This window comes from Carassius auratus, chromosome 14, assembly GCF_003368295.1.
Source record: "Carassius auratus strain Wakin chromosome 14, ASM336829v1, whole genome shotgun sequence".
NCBI lineage: Eukaryota > Metazoa > Chordata > Actinopteri > Cypriniformes > Cyprinidae > Carassius > Carassius auratus.
The window spans coordinates 23,030,381-23,054,580 of record NC_039256.1 but is presented as its reverse complement, the minus strand read 5'-3'; the positions used below and the strand labels follow the sequence as shown (position 1 = coordinate 23,054,580).

Sequence of the window (24,200 nt, the reverse complement as noted above, 5' to 3'; positions counted from 1 at the left end):
TTTAATATGAGGACGAAGATGTGTGGTTCTTATTGGCTATATTGCAGGGTTGAGGGTCTCTAACATGCATTTCTTCTTGAAGTGATAGATGTTTATGCACATATAGGATTCCATACTCTCTTGACAATGCAAAAAATAAACTCAATAAGCTTTCTAAGGTTTAGCAATGCCTATATTTGATAGAGAGATAAAGGGAGAAAAAAAGAACATATAACATCAAATTTGTCAGTGGTTGGCCAACGCTATATTCAAAGGCCCCTGAATTCAAAGATATTTTCTGTATTTCTATTGTAATTATGACTGCTTGTATTCAGAAACTGGGTATACTGATATATTAAATTAATTATTAATTTTATGATTCCAGTTTCAACTGTATAGTCTTAAATAAAAACAATAATGAGGGTTGAAAGGCAATATAATTCCTTAGGTTAGGTTAGGGTTAGGGTTAGGTTTACCCTAACCCTAACCCTAACCCAGAGCCATATAGAGAGAGAGTTGCGACAACGGAAGTTCGAAATGTTTGGTTGTCACGTGATTCGTGTAGACTTCAAATAGTTCCAGGAAGTGCGTTGGCGGCCATTCAAACTGATAAGAGTAGAGTGACAGAACTGCGATTTCTGGTAATAAGGAGTCAATAAATGCATTTATTTTATATGTTTATACAACACACTGACATATGTATGTAGCATGAGTATGTAGTTACAGCGATGTTGCTTTTAAAATATCAAATCGGGTCATATTTGAGGATTAGTGTTCAATTACCGTTATTTTAAAAACGTATTTCAGGCTAACGTTAAGTTTTATAAACACGGGTTACTGTTGCCTTTTTACGTTACATATTGTCCATTTTTTCACTGATCTAATGTTAACTCATGTCATATTGATGACTTTCAGGTAGTACAGAGACAGGCTGGTGACAGGTGATTTTCAGCTGGGACCGCACTATGGGTCAATTAACTGTTACCAGCAGTAATTAGCATGTTAAATAAATGTAAAATGAAGCTTACTGTTTATAATTCTTACAATTACATATAGTAATATAATTATGTATTATAAATAATATACCTATTATATCTAGTATAATTATTACAATACTTATTCATGTATACAATATATTCAGGTTTAAAACAACTTAAGCATACTCGTATATAAACATGTACACTGCCATTCAAAAGTAATGATGCTGAAAATTCAGGTTGGCATCACAGGAGTATATTCCATTTTAAAACAGAAAACAGTTATTTTAAGTTGTAATTATACAATTAACTATTTACAGCAATTCATGAATACATTTCTAATAAATTTAATAGCATGACAAGCATTTTGTATGTGTCCTTTCTTTCATGTTGTCCTTGCATAGCATCCACCATGGTTTACTGTGCTGCATGGGGATGCTCCACTCAGTCAGAGAAAGGTGTGCGAATGTATGGCTTCCCCGCTGACATAGAGAGGAGAAAATAATGGTTGGCTCAAGTCAGCAGGAGCAATCTAAATAGAAAATAAAAATTACAACAACAAAAAATTGTTAGGTAATTATACTTACATTTATTTGCACTTTTTTACATTGACAATGTTTTACTAGAAATAAGGAACAAGCAAAGCCTTGCAAAACCCAGGGAGCTGAGACTCATGGTGAGACATTGCAGGGAGTCATCAGTGTTACCTATAACTGTGCATTTAACCACCATGTGATATGTACTGTATGTGGGTAGACAAAAAAAAAGGTGTGTGTGGAAACTAAACTGAAGTCAGTATGCAGACAAATTGCGGCAAAGCAATTTGTCATGACCAAAAAATTCAAGAGTAGGCTGAGACCAGATGCTATTCCCACAATCTTTGTACATCGTCCTGTGGTCAAAAAGAGGAGGGCCCTGCTCCACGATGCACCCCTAGACCTGTGAACATACAAGAAATGGCTACTGATTACAGCTATGTTATTTCAGGTGATTCATATATAATAAGTACAAACTCGTACTAGTTGAAGTAAAGTGATGTGATATTTTCAATATTTAAAATTAGCAAAACCATGTATTCTACCTCTATCAGTTTAAAAGGTTGAGGAAAAAAGAACGAGGACACTCAGAGAAGGTAAAGTGAGAGTGAAGAAAAAGGACATGGCTAGAGAGGAGAGACAGGGACAGGTGACACTGCCCAGTCAACCAGCAGCAAGTCAGTCAGCAGCCAGTCAGCATTCCTGTGAACCATCAGCCAGTTACCTGGGTCTATTAAAAAAATTTAAGAGACAAGAAAAAAAAATAAAGATCAAGCAATGCAAAGGCAGCACTAAGAAAAATAATGAAAATTCAGCTATCAAAAAAAAAAAGGTCCCCTCAGCTCTCCTGACCTGCATCCTCACTGATGCTCCATCACAGAACAGTGCAGTGGCACCACTAATCCTCCACCCACCAGCACCCACAGAATATTACAGTATGTTACTTTTCTACACTAACAAGTTTAAGTATATAATACAGTATTATTATATAATATAGACAGGTAATAGTAAATGAATCACAATGACTAAAAACACTCCACCCATGTTTTTGCAAACTCAATTCACTCTAAATGTATATCAATAGGGTGCATTTTATTATTAAGTGATTTAATACGTGTAATAAGGAACAAACTTTATAACCTCATTTTTACCACTTCCACTCACCGCTGTCACACGTTATATTGAACTAACGTAATAGGCTATGTAACGTTAGCTAACTTTCCCCACCCTGCAAAAAAATGTTTATACTCATTTTTTTCTAATTGCAAACACGATGGATGAAACTGAATTATGAGAACAGATTTTACAATTATTAGGGTGTTCATTACTAACTTTATTCAGCTCCAGTCCTAGCCTAATCTGTTAGTTATCTGATAACAAACCTTAAATCTACTCATTTAATAGGTGATTATCTGCTAGAAGGTTTTAATTTGCAATTTATTGTTATTAAGATGTACTGATAATATTCAATCTTATTATTTAAACGTCTTACCTGTTAAAAGTGCGTCGCAAACGGTTTGTTCTGCTGCATCTCTACGGCGCGGCATAGGTTTGCTGCTACTTCCGGGAACTATTGAGAGGCTCCACGAGCCGCCATTGCTGTAAAAAAAGCGTTCCATTGGAGTCAATGGAGTTGTCGCAACTCTCACTCTATATGGCTCTGCCCTAACCTAACCTAAGGAATTATATTGCCTTTCAACCCTCATTATTGTTTTTATTTAAGACTATACAGTTGAAACTGGAATCATAATAATACTAACCCTTTTCAGCATTAGAGTTAGATTGTTTTAGTGAATAAATAAATAAGCTTCATCGTGTGGCCCCCGTTGGAAGTTTGCTGAGCCCCCAAGGTCCTGTTTATGAACCCCTGATATAGGTACAATTTGAATAAATGACATTAAAAGACATGTCAAAAATATTTTCAGTTGTAATTGACATCATGCCACCAATTTTGTTGATTTAGCTGAGATTATATTGAATCAAAATAATTTCTTTAATCAGTACAAACTGGCGACAGGTACATTGATCAAAACCATTGTGCAAAACTAAGTATTTTATCGATGATACTATTGTCAATGTATTAGTTCAGCAAGGAGACTAGTTTCTAATAAACTAATAGAGCCACAAAAAGTTATCCAACACCAATAAGACTCTGCTCATCTTTCCCATGACCCCTTCGCAAATGTGCTATTTGACACAGCAAACACATACATTAAAATAAGTAAATCCTGTTATAAATACATTTTTTGTAAACATGTTGGCAGCATGTGGGATATTCTCTAACATGACAGAACAAGCCAGTAACTCACATCCCGTGGGGATCTGGATATTTTTGCAAGTATTAATTTGACATGACAACAACTTTCCCAAGCTTAAATATGTGCTTTAAAAAAAAAAAAAAAATGCATGCACTGTAAAGAAAGCTTGGTAAACTGTTAAAAACTTTTCTCATATTCATTAAATCTACAGCTAATTGGTAGTCTGCGTAGTTTTATTTATCTCCTCATAAATTTGAACACATTTCACTGTATTAACAAACTGCTTCCCATTGTTACCTGCTGATTGGCTCCATCTGTGCTTGGTCAGAACTTGAACACCAGGCTCCATAGCAACACCTTCTGGGTTATACCAGTCCTTCTTCTACAACAAAAAAGGCAAGATGAAAAAAAAAAAATGAAATCATGGCCTATAGCTACACAGCACACAAGTGAGCTTGAGGAAGTGACTCCAGCTGCACATGATGGAATACCATCTCCCATCCAACCCTGTCAGATGTCACAAAGAGCAATTCAGTACATAAATACATCAAGACATAAGAACAGAAATGCCTTCAATGACAAGAAAATGCCAGGACATACTGCTTTATCCTGTTTCCTGTACAACCCAGTTCAAAAGGTCTAAGCGTACATAAGGAGCTCAACATAAAGCACCTGAAAACCACCAGAAAGAAAAATGACAGAGTCTCCTGGGGACATTCTGCTATACTGCAGTCAGTGAGCTTTCCTCCAATCAGTAACTCTCTCAGTGTCAATAAACACCACAAATAGAGAACATAGAGTACACTACCAAAAATCTGTTTATTATAAAAAGCAACATCAGACTTTTACAGAGTCCCCAAACTTTTTGCAAATTAATGATGTTCTTTTGAACTTTCTGTTGAAAGAATCCTGAAAATGTTGATAAGAAGTGCTTCTTGAGCACCAAATCGTCATTTTAGAATGATTTCTGAAGGATCATGTGACATTGAAGACTGCCATAACAACAGCTGAAAATTCTAATTTATAATTTATTAATATTTTAATGGTAATTGATTTATCATGATTTATTAACAAACCTAAGAAAGATATGACCATATGACTTGGTGTTTACCATAGTCATTTCAAACCAGTCTGAAGTCCTATAGAACATTATGGAATTCCCCCACGCGTCATTTCCAATGCAGCCATGCCACACAAGTCAGACTAACTGCACTGGGATCGATCGTCTTACTGTTAGCTCTCTTTAAATAAGACAAACCAGTCAATTGAGCTTCACTGAAATTAAAGGTGATGGACAGTGATTTACCTTGAGTTTCAAAGTGATTGATCATCCTGCTATCGATATAAAAGGGTTTAAGTTAAGAGAAGTCCACAAAAAAGATCCTATAAATCGATCAAGGAATTGCAGGATGTAGCACAATGCTGGACATTTCCTTTTAGATATAATTTTACTGGAGCTCAAGACCATTAAGCCATGAATATTTTTGGTCTAGAAAAGAAAGGGTGCTTTAATATCATGCTAAAAGATAATTAACTGAACTTTGAGAAGTACACTAGCATGCAAATTACCTCAAAGCTGTAACAGATATGCACTAAAAGCCACAATCACTGCGCTCCTGAATTAACATTTTAGATTACAGTAGCTAATGCTGGTGGATCATTTAACACTTCACCTTCAGAAATTAAGACTAGTGTGTGTTTTTAACAAGCAGATATGGCTCTATGCTAAGCTAATCACAAAAATTGGACTCCGTTCAGTAATATACAGTACAGCCAAAGCCAAGTGACACGCAAGCAAGCACAAAACCTTGAGATGACATGTCTACTTTTTAATAAGCTCAATGCTATCTCAATGCTAATGGAAAAGGCTCTGAGCCAGCGTTCATAAACCATTCTATTTCATTCTCTTTGAACTGTAATAGACCTTCACTTTGCGTAGGTTACCAGTGCTTTTGTACCCTCTGTATTAGCAAGCTTTCAAGATGTATATGTGTGTGTGTGTGTGTGTGTGTGTATTTTACAAATTAACAAAATAATACTTCTCTTTTAGCTCTGTACATAGATTTCTGGACCCGAGGCTGTAACGTTTACAAAAATATGTATCCAAAAGCGTACTGAAGCCAAGTGATTATTTAATACAAATTAAAGACAGGACATGAAATCAGAATATAAATACTGATATTAGGAACCAGGCAGACAGCAATAACAAAACTTCTCTCTATTATCCTGAGCTGCCTTTTATTCACAACATATATTAAATAAATAAAATAATTCAAATATTAAATTCTAATTCATCCTCCTGGTCAGTACAGTTCCAGTCCACACAAATAAACTGAAAAAGCTCCAATTCTTAAATTTAGAATTTTTCACAAACATCATATATTGACACCCTGTACTGATTAAAAGCCTTATCAAAGAAATTATCAAATTTTGAATCATATCAATCTTTGCATCAAATAATAAATTGTGTTTCACCCAAATATCATTAGACAATGCTAAAATGAAGACGGTCACACTAGACAAAACTACTTCAGATGCCGCAACTAACATGCTAAAAAAAACAGGATATGATGTCACACTCTAGGGCTTCTTTTTTTTTCATAAATACATTTAAAATGATAAAATATACTATCATCTACTCAACTTCTCCAAAACAATCAGAGTTTCGGGATCTTTGAGACATCAATCTGTAACATTTATGTTTTATTGCTCAAGGACATTTCATTTTATGAATGTCAACAAAATCAAACTTAGGTACTCAGAAAAAACTTACCCACATGTGTGATTACCATATTAAAACTGCTCTGAAGGTGGTCTTGGCTCACACAAGCTTGTTCTGTCTTGTAAAACATCCAGAATTCTGCCATTCAGACAATGGCAATGTTGTCCCAGCAGTTGCATTGTAAGCTCTTTCTCCTCCAAAATCTTCAAAAATGCTCTCCTCCTCTGTGTCTCTGCCTTTCCATCATTGTTTTCTCACATCAACCATCTGCTGTCTGTCCTAAGGGTGCTGCACTGGGGGGTTTACACCCCACATAGCAAGTCAGAGATGTGCTTATCTTTGCAAAACTCTCCATGCATGACAGCTGGCAAGGAGCAAAGTTTAGATGCCAACACAAAACGCTGCAAAATAAAACAATGGGATTGGGAAAATAACATAGTCATCTGTCTGAATAATCCAGATGGCCAAAGGTTGGAAGAAATGCGATTCGAAATAAAAACTTAACACCGTCTCACATGTGTCTATAAAGAGCCTGCATGAGTGATTTATCCCAAGCCCCTATTCCCTTGCCTCTGGCTACAAAAACACTTTCCATTAGCACGTTCTTGTAGTCACCGTGCCATTTCAGCAGTTTGCACCCCTCAGCTGAACTCCAGCCTATGCCGGAAGCACAGAGGTGGCCGTTCAAGGCCACATTCTCCATCTTTATTTCACAGAGAACCCGAGCCCCATTGCTCAATCACTTTTCTCCCTTGTGCTTCATCCCAATCCTATCCCCTACATCCCGAGGCCATTCCGGAGAGTAATCCCGCAATGAACCTGCCAGAATCCACAATGAAATCCAGGGGAAACAATAAACAGCTTTACTGCTGGGAGCTATGTGCCTTCTCCTTTTCTGACGCAAGTCAATTAAGCAGCCAATGACCTACAGAACATGTTGTAATAGTTCCAGCACCACAAGAATTGCTTTTAATGCATAACGGTTATAACAGTAATTGGACCTGATGGTTGATTGCATATTTAGGCAACCTCATGATGCACTCCTTTTTTACTTTACTTCTAAAGTGTTCCTAACCCATTCGCAATTGCTCGGACTGAGCTTGTTGGTTTTGCATATCGTGCAGGTGTTTTTTTCATGTAAAACAATGGGGATGCTGAAGGGTCAAACTCTTAGGACTTGTATTGTGAAACTGTGAATGGAATATGAAAGCCAGGAGAGCATGAGTCATTACGTATAACCTCACTATGAACAACATCCTCAACTATTTTTAAGCTAAAGACTGAATGCTGCCATAGCAATGGCCTTATGCATGAGGTTTTGTGCAGCAAATATGCAAAGCACATGACCACATCACAACCTATGCATTGGTAATCACATAAAGTGATGGTACACTAAAAGTAGAGTTTCCAAAAGTGCCAAAGAACTACCTTTTTTTTTTTTCCTCAAATATGATTTCATTTAACAGTTCTTAGTTTGAGGAGCTAAGAATAATCTAAAGAATCCTTTTCCACTATCAAGTGAAAGGATTCCATGGATGTTAAATAGAGTGACCATATGCGCCGTTCATACCGGACACGTCCCAGCCAGGATTTTAATAATGCCTGAAACATCCAGAGCAGTTTGACCAATAACATCCCAGACAGCAAGCAGTTTCGGCCCAGGTCTGGCCCACATCTGGCCCACATGGATTTCATGCGGGCCAGATGTGGTCCGGATCTGGGCCAACACTATGTTGCTGTCTGGGATTCAGGTATTGTACATAATCGACCAATCGTGGGGCTGCGTGTGAGAAGGTGAGATCTAGAAGGAACGATCAAAGCGATGCAAATATGCGCACCTGTTTGTTCGTTCGATTGACTTGAAGCGTCGCTGCACACAAATCCAAAAAAAAAACATAAAAAACATAAACTGCTCTGCGTTTTCTAACTTTCTTGAATGTTACACAACGATCAGCCTGCACAATTTTTTTTTTTTCCCAAGATCACTAGCAGGAGTTTTATTGGCAATGCAAGGGTCTTCACCTCTGTTCTACAGCCCATTAAGAATTCATGACTTTATTATGAATATGTGAAATGATTTGCTCTCCATCTCCAAACCTGCAGAAAATGGCTTCCACAAGAACAATCTGTTGGAGTTGTCATTCAAATCTCCCCTCATACATTTTTTCTCAATGCATTTATGGCCAGTTAATACATTAAATTTGTATGATATAATTATCAGTTAGCAAACAACTATGTCTCAATTTGAATGTAATAACCTTTTTTTAACTAACAAATGTCAGATGTTAATATTTATTTTTTGTTAAATATGTTTTGTTATATATTGTGTTAAATATTACACATTTCCATTCCGTTCATTAGCATTACCGAAAGTCTTTATGGATCACTGGATGCATACTGGCGTTGATTCTATGGTATGTCATCAAAACATGTCACTTTTAACGATTTTATGGAAATGCTTTTGCCTTTTTATTCCTGACTCTGCAGCTGACACCTGTTTTGCCTAAATATCAGCTTGTTTGAGAATACAGATGGTTTAAGGTTCAGTAAGTATACATGTAAAAAGCACTGTGACATTCGTTGTCTTTGTATGGTTTGTATTACAAGAAATAAAATTCCATAAAACATGCACAAAAAAAAAAAATACTTCAAAGCTCCCAGCAAATCAAGCCTTTTATTGTATTTTAGGAATTTGTGATAGGGCCTTTTTGATGTGCTTTTCAAAGCTACTTTGAGCTTCTCTTCCCTTCTCCCCTGTGTTTTTTCTTCTTGTGTGCAAGAGGATAAATTGGATCTGACTAAAGTGCTAAAATCAGTCTTTTAACATCTGGTTTCATGTCCAGATTGAGGTCAGTAGCATGTATGCTGGGATTTTCTCCTGGTCTATAGGTCTATCTCCTGCTTAAGCAGGTTTGATCATGATGAACGATTTTGTAAAAAAAAAAAAAAAAAAAAAAAAAAAAAAAATTATGAGACACTAAACTAATAAGAGCAAATTCTATAATTCCTGAGTTTCCTGAGTATCTATAGCATATTACAAAAAAAAAATATTGAAATTCTTGGTTAGCAAATAATACACTGACAAAGACTCAGTACTGTTGCACATCGAGTAGACAGTTCTTTCAAGAAATGAATTATTATTTAAAACATTTTTTTTTACTGAGATAATATAAATTACTATTGTGATTTCATACTGAGAGTCATCTGCCAGTCAAAACTTGCATTTAGTTGAACATACACCATATGTAGCCTAATAGAGCACTAGGAACAAGTTTAAAGGGAATAAAGAAATATTGGATCTAATTTACTAATTTCGGTGTGTGTGCTGAAAGGCTTTCATACAAAATATATGCAGAATTCACAAAAAGTAAATAGGCTACACAAATTCATTCTTACCCCAATCTGCTGGATTACAGATCCATTTAATAAATTTGAGCTTAAAATGCAGAATTAAAAACTAGCAGGGTAAAATACTCATAACTTGCTTTGGAATTCCCAATTGCTCCAACAACAAAATAAGTCTACTACTGTGTTTCACCAACAATCCAGTTTTATGTTATAACAAGCTTATTGTAAAACAAAAATGAATATAATGATTGAAAAAAAAAATAGATAATAAAAATTAAAAATTATAGAAAACTTTGCTTTATTTACCATATATTTATATTAAATGCAGAATTAATTGAATGCATCATCACCCAGTGTATCTTTGGTTAGTGAACGAGGCCAAATAAAATCAATACATGCTTTTCACAGAATCTCTTCTGCTACTCTTTAAAAAACTCAAAAACTAAAAATGCTCTGTAAATATTCACAGCAAGTACAGCAAGATCTTCAAATAAAGTCAGCTGATCAACACTTTTTAAATAGTCCTAGGCCACACATGTTGACATTCAAACCAGCACCATGCTGATTTTATACGAAAGAGATAAACAAGGAGCATCTTACATTTAGAGACATTTTTAATCCACCGATGAAATAGTTCCAAACAAGTCCGAATAACATACAATAGTGGAATTGCTAATCAGTGGCAGCTGTGGCCTAATGGCTAGAGAGACGGACTAGTCACCAGAAGGTTGGCGGTTCGAGTCTCTGTGCTGGCAGGAGTTGTAGGTGGGTGTAGGTGTTTCCTCCCTCAATACCCATGGCTGAAGTGCCCTTGAGCAAGGCAATGAACCCCCAGTTGATTCCTGGGCACTGGATCTATAGCTGCCTATTGCTCTTGGGTGTGTGTTCACTTTTCACTGCTGTGTGTGTGCACTTGGATGGGTTAAATGCAGAGCACCAATTCTGAGTATGGGTAACCATACTATGCAAATGTCATGACTTTCAATTAAATTAGTGTTTTAGAACATATCATTTGAGTGAACGATTTAATGAGTCACTTGAGAAAGCAGAGAGACTTACTGAAAAATATGAATATACAAAAATTTCTGCTTCAATATGACTTCTACTTGACAAAAAAGTAATATAAAAAAGCTTCCTAGATATATGCATACATTTGCATGTTACAGACCTAATCTTTCTCAAAACACATTTGCAGAGAAATTGATTTTTTTTTTTCTCTCAGAGAAGCAGTTTTAATTTGAAGTATTTCTAACCAGAATGTATCCTGCTTATATAATGAATTATGTAAAGAAAACAGTCAAAGACATAATTTAGAAAGTTTAGAAAGTATTCCAGATCCATCTCACTGTATAAATGTGCAAATAGAATTGTTATCCCTGAGTTGAGACCATAAATGTCAGCGCAGCTCTTGCCTTGCCACAACAGTATTTCAGGCCCCACAACAATTCAATTGCCGCACTGTGGAAATACAACATGACAAAGTAGCCACTGAGTCAAGATTATAGTTTTAAATACTGGCAGCCCTGGCTATTTTCATGGCCAAGAGCACATAAGCTCATGATTCCAAAGAGTAATTTTCATAAAATCTTATGATGGTGGCTTCTACTGGGCACTGATACCTACTAGTCCTTTACTGAGCAATATTTACAGGCACAACTGTAAACTCACACTCTCAAGTCCATTACAGGCACCTTACCAAAAGCCAGACCTCACTACACTTGCCAGCTACCCAGTTTCTGATGAGATTTGGAAAAATCATTCATCATTTAGACCTGGGCTGATTTATTCATTCATTCTTTTCTGAGAAAGAAGCATCCCCCCCAAATGCGAAGGGTGAAAGAAACCCCTGATTCTGCTCTTTTCTAATATTTTGGAGGCACTCTATGAATATCTTCAGTTAGAATGCATGAATAGCCCATTTAGAAATCTTGAGCTGGCATATCCAAAGGCATGGGAAAACATAGTGATCTTGAACATTTAATAAAAATTCTAAATGCTTCAATCATGTGGCGGGAAATAAATTAAGTTTGTGAAAGACGCATCTGCCTTTGCACCTGCATGGGCAGAGTTTGAATGCGTAAACATACAAAAGCTGACAGTTTCTCAAGGTACATAGTTTCCAAGGACCTGACTTCCTTTGTAAATGTTAAAATAACAGCAGGGCTAGGTTAATATTACAGTAATATGAAGAACATGCTGATTTCTCTAAAAGATTTGACCTCTGTGAATTGCTTTGAGCACAGCTTTTTTCTTTGTGTAATGATTTCATTTGCTTGCTTTCCTTCTAGAAGCTTTTTTTATTAGAAAAGCAGGGACTATGGATCACAGGAGACAATACGTAAGGCAAAAAATGGTGACAGACAGCTGTCTGGTAGCTAGGCAACCCAAAGAGTGTCTTTGATAGAGACCTTGGACAAAGCCTGCTTTCTCAAATATCTTGTCCAAGTATTGCAACCTTGCAGGTATGATTCATATTATTCTAGTCTTCAGTGTCACAAGATGTGTCTCCAGAAATCATTATTTCATGCTGATTTTGTGCATTTTCCCCTCCAAAAAGCATATAATATATATATATATATATATATATATATATATATATATATATATATATATATATATATATATATATATATATATATATATATATATATATATATATATATATATATATATATATATTTCCTATGTGATGGTGGCTCATGTTTGTGTTACTGAGTTCATTCTTTCGAGTTTCTCTATGCATAATTTCATATGTGGCTATATTTAACCACTGGTTCACCTAAAAGTCTTACACTATCTGTAGTTAAATGGCATGGTTTGATATAGTGCTCAGGTAGATTTGATCTAAGTAAATGTTAAACTTTTGAAATTCAGAAAAAAAGAACCACATATTGATGAATAAATACATGAAAATTATGTATCCGTGTCCTGTTATTTATCTTTTGGTATGCATTTCAGGAAAAAAAAAATGGTTAGGATTCAGGTGTAATTGAAAATAGTGATTAATCCTGATTAATCCACTGAAAATTCTGATTAATTTGATAAAAACATTTAATCATTTGACAGCCCTAATATATATATATATATATATATATATATATATATATATATATATATATATATATATATATATATATATATATATATATATATATATATATATATATATATATATATATGTGTGTGTGTGTGTGTGTGTGTGTGTGTGTCTGTGTGTGTGTGTGTGTGTACAGGACAACATTATAATCAACTTACTTAACAACAATCTATACTCATTCAATTCAAGTTTATTTGTATAGCACTTTCTACAATACAAATCATTACAAAGCAACTTTACAGTAAATTACGTTTCTACAATATTTAGTAATAGCTTATAAGTGGTGACTGTCAGTTTGTGCGCGTATGAATCATACTTTTCATTTATTGCATCATTGCTGAATAAAATGATACATTTCTTGTGTGCATAACTGATAACAAAAACAAAAAAGAATCATGATTATTTAAACAAAATACTTTCAAATGTGAAGTGTTACACAGGGAATTCTGGGAATATTAGTTTACAGTTCATTACTGTAAATTATCCATTTTTTTTTCTAAAAACTGGACAAGAACAATTTAAATTATGTGAAATTACATAAAATGTCATAATATATATATGTATATATATATATATTATTTTTTTTATTATTTATTTATTTATTTTTTGCAAATATGCAAAATCTCAACTATCAAGCTGAGATTTTTTTTTATTTTCTTTGTTGTCTCTTGATTCTGCATGAACATAAAAGCACAGAATGAACCATTTCACAGGTAATAAAGTGTGCTGATGATGGATTACTTTTATACGGCACCTTTTATCTGGAAGCCTGAAGCTGTTTTAGTGTGAAGGAGGAGACCTCGCGGCTCATCACACACTAATCATGCACTTACAGCACTGAACCATTTCAATCACTGGCCACACAGCCCCAAAAACCACATTGCACTGAGCCCAGCAGACACTACACTTATTCAGCAGGTGGAACATCACAGATGTCACAACAAAAGCTCCTCTGAGGAGACTGCACAATCATTTGCTGTTTTCTTTCAATTTCTCATGACAAAAATCTGTATATGTGATTTATTTTGAAGCAAACTGAACAGTAACAATACTCTACGTGACGACAGTGGACTGGCTTTACACAGCTGAACAAATGTGAGGCCATCAATCTCAGAGTGGCCAGCTGAAGCAGTGAGAGCTTTTATTTTGTGTGATTCAGCCTCTCTTAATCTGGATAAACAATCTACTGATTATTCACTCTGATCTGGAAAACAGCAAATTGAGACTGGGAGAAACATGTCATCAAACAATAATAAAAAGATTTGCTGGAACAAATGATTCATTTTAAAAGAGCGTGTTAAAGCACTGAGAAGTGCTTATGTTCAGATGGTTTCATGCTTGGTCCTGATTTACTTCTGCATGCACTTTGTCCTTAATGTCAATCTGCATGAAAAAAATAAATCAATAAATTTTATTTTAATTTTTTAAATGTAAGCTAAATATAAGATTAGATTTTATATGAACATTATGAATGTAATATTGAGTAGCTTGTCAGTGTTAGTGTTTTTATGAATGCCATTTATGTTTTTGTTAATAAGCACATAGCACTAGTCAACTGAATGAATGTAACATGGCAAAGATGAATGCACTTTTGGAAGTTGAATGTAAGGGAATGTTGTTCATGTTCTTGTTCATAATTAAATTTTATTTTATTGCTGTAATTAATTTACATGACCTGTTGAATTCATTTTCGGAGCGACTGATGACTGATGAATGTACTTTTAGTGCAGTGCCTGTATATAAGATTAGTATTGTGTATTAAGGATTAGTATTAAGTTCAGAGGCTGTCATATGTGGATCAACTTACTATTTTGTGTATTTTCATCAGTTTCAAAATGATAAATAACTTGCAAACAAACAAACAAACAAACAAACAAACAAACAAACAAACACATACATACATATGCTTAAATTTTAGAACATTTTCTCAAATTCTGTTAATGTCCCTACGACCAACCCCAGCTGTTAGATACTGTAAGAATCTTTCACCTTCTATCACAGAGCAAATAATAATTGCTATGCGAAGAAACTATTTTTCAATATAGCAATAATGTGTTTGTTTGGGGACATTTTAACCCCAGCAGAAACACATAAAAAAAAAAAAACTAATCCAAATAGTAATTTTGCAGGATTGAGCAGCTAGTGCCAACTAACCAGAGAATTGTAACGTGAAAATGAACTAGCTTTTAATCATGTTTTCATATCTAGGTTCACCGAGACCCCAAACAGAACTAACAGCTTTTCAACAGAGGATATTTTAGCATGTTTAATAATTTGACCTGGTTTATAAGTCACGACATAAGGTACAACCCCTATACTTTATTGTTAATTACATAGGTTAAGTTGAGATTTGAGAATAGCATTTGAGTCTGTCTGACTGCAAACAAAAAATGAAATTCAAATTAACTCTTTAATTATTTTGTCTTTTTTTTTTTTTTTTTTTTTGGATTATTTGAATAGGGACAATACAATAAACATAACTCCAGTCAAATGCTGGAAAAAAATGCACTGCACATACTGTAGATATTAAAGCTGATGCTAATTCACACCTCTTGTCCCTAGAAAGGCTTTTCTAAAATAATAATAATAATAATAATAATAATAATAAAACTAATGTAACAAATCCTTCATACAATATCCTCATACATTACAAACAGAATACAGAACAACCACATGCCCAAGTTTTACTCTTCCAGTCCTAATAAATAACTATTTACAAAGCATATAATAAAAATTAAATATGTGTACAGGTCTGGTTAATTTTCAGCCAACACTTAAACTTCCATGTAAAATACTTTATTTCATGTATCATTTTAAACTCATTTGGCAACATACTCCAAATTTGAGATCCCTTTACAGAAAATGCTCTTTGCCCTTGTGATGTTCTACAAAACCCAATCCTAAAATTTCCAACCTCTGTGTTCCTAGTTCGGCCAAAATTATTTTCCAAATTACATAAAACAGAAGGCGAAGAATTTGTGGCTGTTACCCAGAATTGTGTGTATGTGTGTGGGCATGTTTTTGTGACATATCAGGACAACTTTGTATGATGACATGGGTATGACACAGGTATTACAAGGAGAGGGTGACTCATGAGGACATAATCCATGTCCCCATTTTTCTAAATGCTTATAAATCAGACAGAATGAGTTTTTTTTTTTTTTTTTTTTTTTAGAAAGTAAAAATGCACAAAGTTTCCTGTGAAGGTTAGGGTTAGGGGTAGGGTTGGTGAAGGGCGATAGAATATACAGTTTCTACATTATAAAAACGATTATGCCTATCGGATGTCCCCACTTTTCACAAAAACAAACATTTGTGTGTGTGTGTGTGTGTGTGTGTGTGTGTGTGTGTGTGTGTGTGTGTGTGTGTGTATATATTCTAATTAATCGCATATAAAATTTGGCGAAATTTCGCTGAAAAGATAATTTAAAGTTATCAATTGATAAATTAAAGAAATTACAAAAAGTAGGTTCAGCAAGACATATATATATATATATTTTAATTATTACATATTCTCTTTTGGACCATGTGAGTAAATGATGGCAGAATTGTCATTTTTGGTTGGTTGAACTACAATTTTAAATGATTTATTTTCTTAATTTTATTATTATTACTATGAAAATATGAAATTATTGAAATTATACTCTAAATAATAAAACTAAAACTGCCAGTAGGTGGTGGTAAATGTCTTAATGAGTAAGTCAGCAAGTTATTTATTCATTCGTCAAATGGCTGATTCATCTAGGAGTGAAGTAAAGGGATCTTTATGAATGGTTCATTGAATCATTAGACTTGTTCGACTTGAAGCGGATCATCACCATCAGACCGATCGGTATGTGACATCAAAGTACCACAAGCTTAGAGCTTAGAGAGCAGATGACTACATGTGCTTTTGAATCACTCTCGCGGTACTTTGATGACATACAACGATCGGTCTGAGCAGCGCCACTTCAAAGCCAACGCGACTATGGCCAGTGGTTAAACGTGCCAAATGGTTCACCAAATTCATTCAAAACCTTGATTAAGAAATGAAATGCCGCTGTGGGCTGCTTGGGGATGAACATTTCTGATTTGTCTTTATAGATTGGTTGGCAAAATCGAGCAATACAGACAACATTGTGTGTCTAAAATAACACTATATTAGCTCCTAATGAACTGTTGTATGAGATGAGTATTATATTTGCACTCGTGTGATATTGCACTTAGCTTACTTCTCATATATTTCTTAACTATGTGATGTAAATATGAGACACAATCTCAAACGGGAATTTGCCCAATATCTTGAATTTTAGGGACATTCTCTAGGATCCATCATGCAGTAAGTTGTTGCCCTGCCTTATATTATTCATCAATCGACTGTATGAAATGGCAGATAATCCACATAGGTCTGGGGCGGGGCAAGTGCTTTAAATGTGTTAAAAATTTCAACACATAATTTTTCTCCATAATTAATCAATCTAATTAACAAGTTAAAATACCAGCCCTAATATATATATATACAAACAAAAGAACATCTTGTAAACAGTGCAACACCTGAATGAATGAATGAATTTACATTCATATATGCATGCATACATACAAATATACTCACATAACAACATATTGTCCTTCATTTTGATTGACTTTGCACTGTGCAAAAAATAATCTTGCCCTGAGTTGAACTTTTCATGAAAACTGATCAGCAATCCATGACTGTGCTGTGATCTACACAATACCTGAGGAACACAAAATGCTAGTGCTATTTAATACACTGGCCAGCAGCTTGCTGTCTCTTGTAACAAACTAAGTTTTAGGTTTGAAACAGAGAAGAGTTTTCTAGACCCCTGATGGAGTTGAGAGTAAACAACAAGGGATGCCAGAATCCAGATCAATTTCCTAACTGGCTAAAATCAATTGACTCTCAGTGTCATTGTTATTAGACCTGCCACAGTATTGAGTGTGTTGGCCAAGCAGTGTGCTGCATAAATCTGTGACCTGATGTCAGTATCTCACCACATCCGTGTTGGCTCAGATTGTGGTGGCTTGGATGTCTTTGGAGGTGTGTGGCAGATATATGCAGACCTCCCACTCTGACTACAGCTCACAGTTACTGTGGTCATGTTCAAAGTTAGAGGATCATCATTCACTAGGACTGAGAAAAAAAGCATATTGCTGAGTCCACCTACACACTAGTGCACTGAAACAAAACAGAGTGAAAGAGTGAGGGAGACTGTGACAGACAGCAGCAGAATGAAAAATTAAAGAGTAGGAAATGAAATATTTTCATTGGAAAGAAAGAAAGAAAGAAAGAAAGAAAGAAAGAAAGAAAGAAAGAAAGAAAGAGCTTTGCCTCGTCCAGGTCATTGCAGAGGTTCAGTAATCCCACTTTTAATGAACGTGGACCATCAACCACCCAACATCCTGGTCCAAAGTCTTCAGTCTCACAGGGGTCTTTGAACACTGCTCAGGTAAACTGATTCTGGCTGGAATGAAATCACTCTCTTTTGTGCAATCGATCCTTTAATCACAATTTAATGCTTTACTTTCACTGTTATGAAGAGCAACGGATCTCAGAGCATAAAATTTTCATAAAGGCAGGGCAGTGCTAATCACCAAAGCGATATTTATAATGAAGAGTGGAAATTATCTCACTATTATGGGTTATACCTTGCCACTTCACTGGTTTTGGCAAAGGCAGAATTTGAGACTGAAATCAAGTAGCAGACTATGCAGTGTTGACACCGAAAGTGAGAAAGGGCCATAATATCCTCTTAATATATTCCTTAAATAAGCTTATCGGTAACAATATGGACCAATTATCACCATTTAGTTGCTTATTAGCATGCCTATCACTAACCAATATTGGCTGTTTATTAGTGCTTATAAAGCACTTATTCTGCATGCCCATAGTCTACATACCCTAATCCTACCCAATACCTAAAATAACTACTTCCTTACTAACTTTTTATAAGCAGCAAATTAAGAGTTTACTGAGGCAAAGGTTAAAGTTAATGCTTTGTTAAAAGTACAATTTGTAAGATATTTGCAGTAAAATTTCCAAAAACCACTAGGCAATAGTGTTATATATTTTGTCCAGCTGATTACTAACAATATATTTAATGTTTTCAACTACTTGTAAATCATGAGAAAATTTGCATTCTAAACAGTGACACGGGCAGTGCAGTCGCCTGTCAATAACGTTAGTTCTTCTTCTTCTTCATCTTGGTTTTATGGCAGATTGCAACCATGGCTTATCAGGTGCATACCGCCACCTACTGTATTGTAGTATGTAGCATCGATATGAATCTAATGATGTTAGTTACCCTTTGTTACCGCCTTTACTGATGTAGAAACCACATGACAACAGTGTCGTGGACAAATGCGGCTTCGTGACTATCTTCAACTAGAATGAGATGCCGTTCTCGCTTGTGTTTTACTCGACAGGTGAGTTGTTTTGATTTGTATCTTTACAGAAAACGTATACTATTATAATGATCAACAAGATTACTATAATGGGTCACACACGCCATACACGGGGGATCGCGTCTGATCCATGATCTGATTGTATGTCTTTGCATTGACTTTGTATGTAATCTACTTGCGCAAATCGTTGAACTCGCGTTAAATCCATGATTTATGTTTCTGTCTGATTTGATGGTCGTCAGCGGTTGGGTAGAGACAACAAATCCCATCATTCCATGCTCCTTCTTAGCGTCATCAAACCACGCTATTGTTGTTGTTTTGATAGTGCGCCCTCTAGTGGCAGGTCCTACAACCTGTACCTTTAATGGCAAATTTTTTTAAATAAAGTGTGAGAAATTTATCACCTCTGTTAAATGGAATCTTTCATCTTTATATACAACAACATCAACAATAACAATAAACATTTTAAGGTCATACTTTATTTTAAGGTCCAATTCTCACCATTAACAAACCATTAACTACAACTTTTGCCTCTTGATTTGCTGCTTATTATTAGTTAGTAAGGTAGTTGTTAAGTTTTGGGGATGCATGGTCATGCAAAATATGTGTTTTATTTGTACTAATGAAGAGCTGTTAATAGTAGGCATGCTAATAAACAACTAGTTAGTGAAAACTGGTCCCTATATAGTACAGTCTTACCATATTTACAATTTAATTATAATTAACAATTATAATACTTATAACAAAAAAAAAAAACTTGTACCTGCATATCTTTCAGACATTTTAATTTTATGCATGATAATCTAAACTCACTCCTATGACTTCTTGAAAGTAAAACAAAATAATAAAAAAATAAAAATTCTAAGCCAAGTTACAGCATTTGTCGTCTAAAATTGGCAAGCTGTAGAAAAAGTGTACTGCTGAGAGGAATCCTGAACATTGCTTACGGTAGCATAACTTTAGCTCACAAAGTATGGCTACAACAAGAGATAGGAAGAAAGAAAGTCCAGAAAGTAACATCTGAAAAGATTTAAGATTGAGATTCACCAATCCAAAAACAATTGTATAACTCATGTGTCTGGTACATCATGTGCAGATGTCAGTTTGACTGTTGGAGGGAATAACCATGACATGGTCTCACAGCAAATGGTCATCCTCTAGTTGTTCTCCATCTTGTCAGACCAGCGCGCTCCACTGACCATGCTTTAAGTGTGGCTCATTCGCACACTCTGAATGTAAACCTGAGGGCATAGCTGACATTTCAGAAATAATTCAGGCAGACAGGGGTGTGCCACAATCACAGCAATGCAGCTGTCAGTCAACATATTATGAATGTGCCTATACAAGCACAAAATCAACATGTACCTATTATATATTGATTATCAATTCAATTCTCACTAAAATGTTTTAACCACACAACAAGGACAGTTATTTTCTCATGTGAATGTAATACACATAGACAAATAGACAACAAACAATTTAAGGCAATAAAAAGATAACTGTAATTTTCAGCCTTTTTGACAAAAACAATTTTGTCAAAGCTAATTTTTGTTTTCTTTCCCCCCAGAAATGCTTTTGACTTTAAAAAGCTGCATGCAGTAAATGTGGTCATTCTTCATTGCCTTTTACGAGCCTCTGTAAATGAAATTGATAGGCAGTGCTGTGCACAGTGCTTTATAGACACACGTCTTTTATGTTGTTTTCAGTTTAAATTAGGGGGGAACCGAACAAATGGACAAGTGTCAAAGAAAGAACAGCAGGAGCACAGAAGCCAAGGTTTAGCTCAAGCTATAGTGTCTAATTAAAGTCTCGGCTGTCATGAAACTCAAAGTTTACTTTTTTGATCAAAAACTGAACATGCAATTCTGATAAATATGAATCAGATGCGACTGTTTCTGGTGGCTTCTCGGTGCTGAGAATCTGCCTGTGTGTTGGCTGCCTTTGTAGAATGAGCTGAATGGGTCTTTGTGATGTGAGGGCAATTGCACCCAGTCAGGCTGAAACTGCACCAGTGATTAGGAAAATTGAGTTTTTCAGAGCCACTGGGCTTTTTGAATCAAACTCTGCGAGATGCCGCTCTCGGGAGCCTTCCCTGCAAAAAGACACGTCGGTACCGGCGCTCACTCTCTGCAGATATTTCTGGATCCAGGTGGTACTTTCAGTCAGATTAATATGTTAATCTGTTATGTCAGTTCTCTGAATGAATGGAGGTTCATTTCCTGGAAAAAAGGAAACTGTTCCGTAAGTGATTGTTGGAAAGTTGAAAAGAAGAGTTATTATTGTGAAAATCTAATGCTGTCATTCAAGTAGAATTTTTCCCAAAGGCCTTGGCATTCAAATATGTAAATTTCAACAGTGAAGAGTAGGTAAGGCCACCTGTGAAAGTTTAAATTTTGCAAACAGATGCGCAGGGGGTACACCTGGAATGAATTGCACCCACTGACATTGACATTTATCATGACATAAATCTGGGCCCGGTTCACCAAAATGTTCTTATCGCTAAGTAGTTCTTAACCTGTTCCGTAACGTCTCTCTTAAAGGTCCCATGACATGGATTATTTCCTTTTCTTTAAATGCTTTTTAATGTTTCCTTAGGTGTATTTATATTGTTAGTATGATTTTTACATTTAAAATTTAGAAATAAAAAGCATTTTTATATCCTGACATTAGCCCTCTGGCTTGAATGCTCTGATTGAAGGGGCGTGTCTGCAGTGAGACTCCGAGTAAACCACAACTGTTGTGATTGGCTGACATCTTTGCATTCGAAATGCATATTACATGTGAAACCCCTCTCAAATATATGTGTATATATATTTTACTATTACAGCTGTCGAGATTAACAAATCGTTGAAGTGTTGATTATATAATAATTTTTTTTCGATCTTTTCCCCATCACATGAAAGGCTGCAGTGATGAGCATTGAGTAGACAGAGTCTGTTTATTGCGTGGATGCAGTGATCTCGTCATTATTGCAACACGTTATCTCACAAAATGCTTTCACCACAGCTAACAGCAAACACATGAATACAGTAAGAGCTCTGTTGTGCAGCATAACAGCGTCATTCATTGTAACGGCAGTTTGGGCAAGTGTGCAGATATACTCGCGATGTGTAACTGCTCCGGAAAAAAGCGAGCGTTCTTTGATCGCTCTCTGTAGTTAAATCACATTTTAAATAACAGATTTGTTTCATGCTACTAAGAGAAACAACGTGAAGTTGATTGTTTAGTCACTGGCTTGATTCACTGATGCATAAACAGTATTAAACGATTTAGAAAGAAAGTCTGTGTGAACTTGAATCATTAGCTACCCATCAGAAATCACTGATCACAGATCAGGCATTAATGAACACTGTTACTCACTGTTTGTGCCGGTGCTGTCGAATCCATATCATAAAAGTCTGTTTGAAATGCCTGTGCTGACATTGTGACTGAATTATATGTAAATATCTGGGCGGGCAAAGCAGAGAAAGGGGAGGTAACAATTCTTGTTAAAAACGTCACAACGAGGAGATTCAAGATCAGCCTAGTTGAGCTTCCATTTTCTCAAAGGCAGAGAAAGATAGAAAAATCTCAATTTACACCGATTCAAATTTCTAGAAACTTGGGGAGCATATACAGGCTAGGGGAACTCATATTAATGTTAAAAACCTCAGAAAGTGAAATTTTCATGTCATAGGACCTTTAACCTTATGGCATGATTCCCGACATGTTTGAACGCTAAGTATATCTTCTGTAAGTCACACTTTCGTAAGGTTGGTCTGGACCATTCGTAAGCTCTCTCTTAGCGTTGTTTGAGCTCAAGACGCTAGTCGCCGCCATGAGCAGTCTTTAGAAATCAGCGCAGCGCAGTACAAGTCAAACTATGGTATGTTGACAATGTGGCTCAACAATGATTTTATGTTATGGACATTTTAAGACTTATAATAAAATATGTTCACAATGGATAAAGAGCTATTTATGAAGTTGACTTTATGTGATATCAGAACTAATATGCTAATAATTAGCCTAGGCTAGTTCGCAATGTCAAAGCGTTTAAATTGGCAATCACTTTTGATAATTAAAATCTGGCACACAATTTGGCACTAAATGACTAAGATCTATAAATAGGTAAGCATGGTGGTGTCCAGTAAGCAACCAACTATGGCAGCGATCCAACATGTCCTTGTATTGAATCAAAGATGGCCGAGGAGCCGTTTAGTCCATGTCTTTTTTTTTTTTTTTTTTTATTAGGCAAAACTTATGAATAAATTAACAAACCATATACGTAACTAACTACCTTTTTGGGATCTGGCAAAATACTTTTATTTAGCAAGTGACTGTAAAGATATGTACAATGTTACAGAAAAATTCAATTTCAAATAAATGCTTTTATTTTGAACTTTCTATAAAAAAATACATACACATAGTAATAAACAAACATATTAAGCAACACAATTTTCAACATTGATAACAACAAATGTTTACTGACATATCATATTTAAAATTTAAACACAGAACTGCAAGATATAAACTCACAGTTTTGGAGGGGAAAAAGTCAGAAAATGTTGAGAAATTAACCAAATCTTTCAGTTCACATGATCTTCATTTGTTGGTCTTTTTTGTGTGTTCATGTGTTCATTTACACATCTTAACAAATAATCTGTTAATTATATGTTCATGTTTTTGCAGAACCCCATCTGGATTGGAACCAGTCAGCTCCAAAGTGGAAACTATTCATCATTTGCTAATGTTTATAATATTTTTACTAAACATTAAACAGGATATTCCTTGAATCATAAATAAACAGGAAAAAATATATAATTTTTAAAATAAAATAAAATACATTTTATCGAAACAAAATAACCCTAACCCTTAAACCGAAAACAACAAAACGGTCTCTAA

The 24,200-nt window shown here is 35.1% G+C and overlaps 1 long non-coding RNA gene across 1 annotated transcript; it reads right to left on the bottom strand.

Annotated features, from left to right (window-relative positions):
• Positions 1–1,864: 1,864 nt before the first annotated feature.
• LOC113114043 (uncharacterized) lies at positions 1,865–3,145 on the bottom strand. The gene is made up of 3 exons (XR_003293672.1): positions 2,985–3,145; positions 2,217–2,222; positions 1,865–1,895 (listed from the first exon to the last, which is right to left on the bottom strand). It is a non-coding gene; the product is annotated as an uncharacterized LOC113114043 (long non-coding RNA).
• Positions 3,146–24,200: the final 21,055 nt, after the last annotated feature.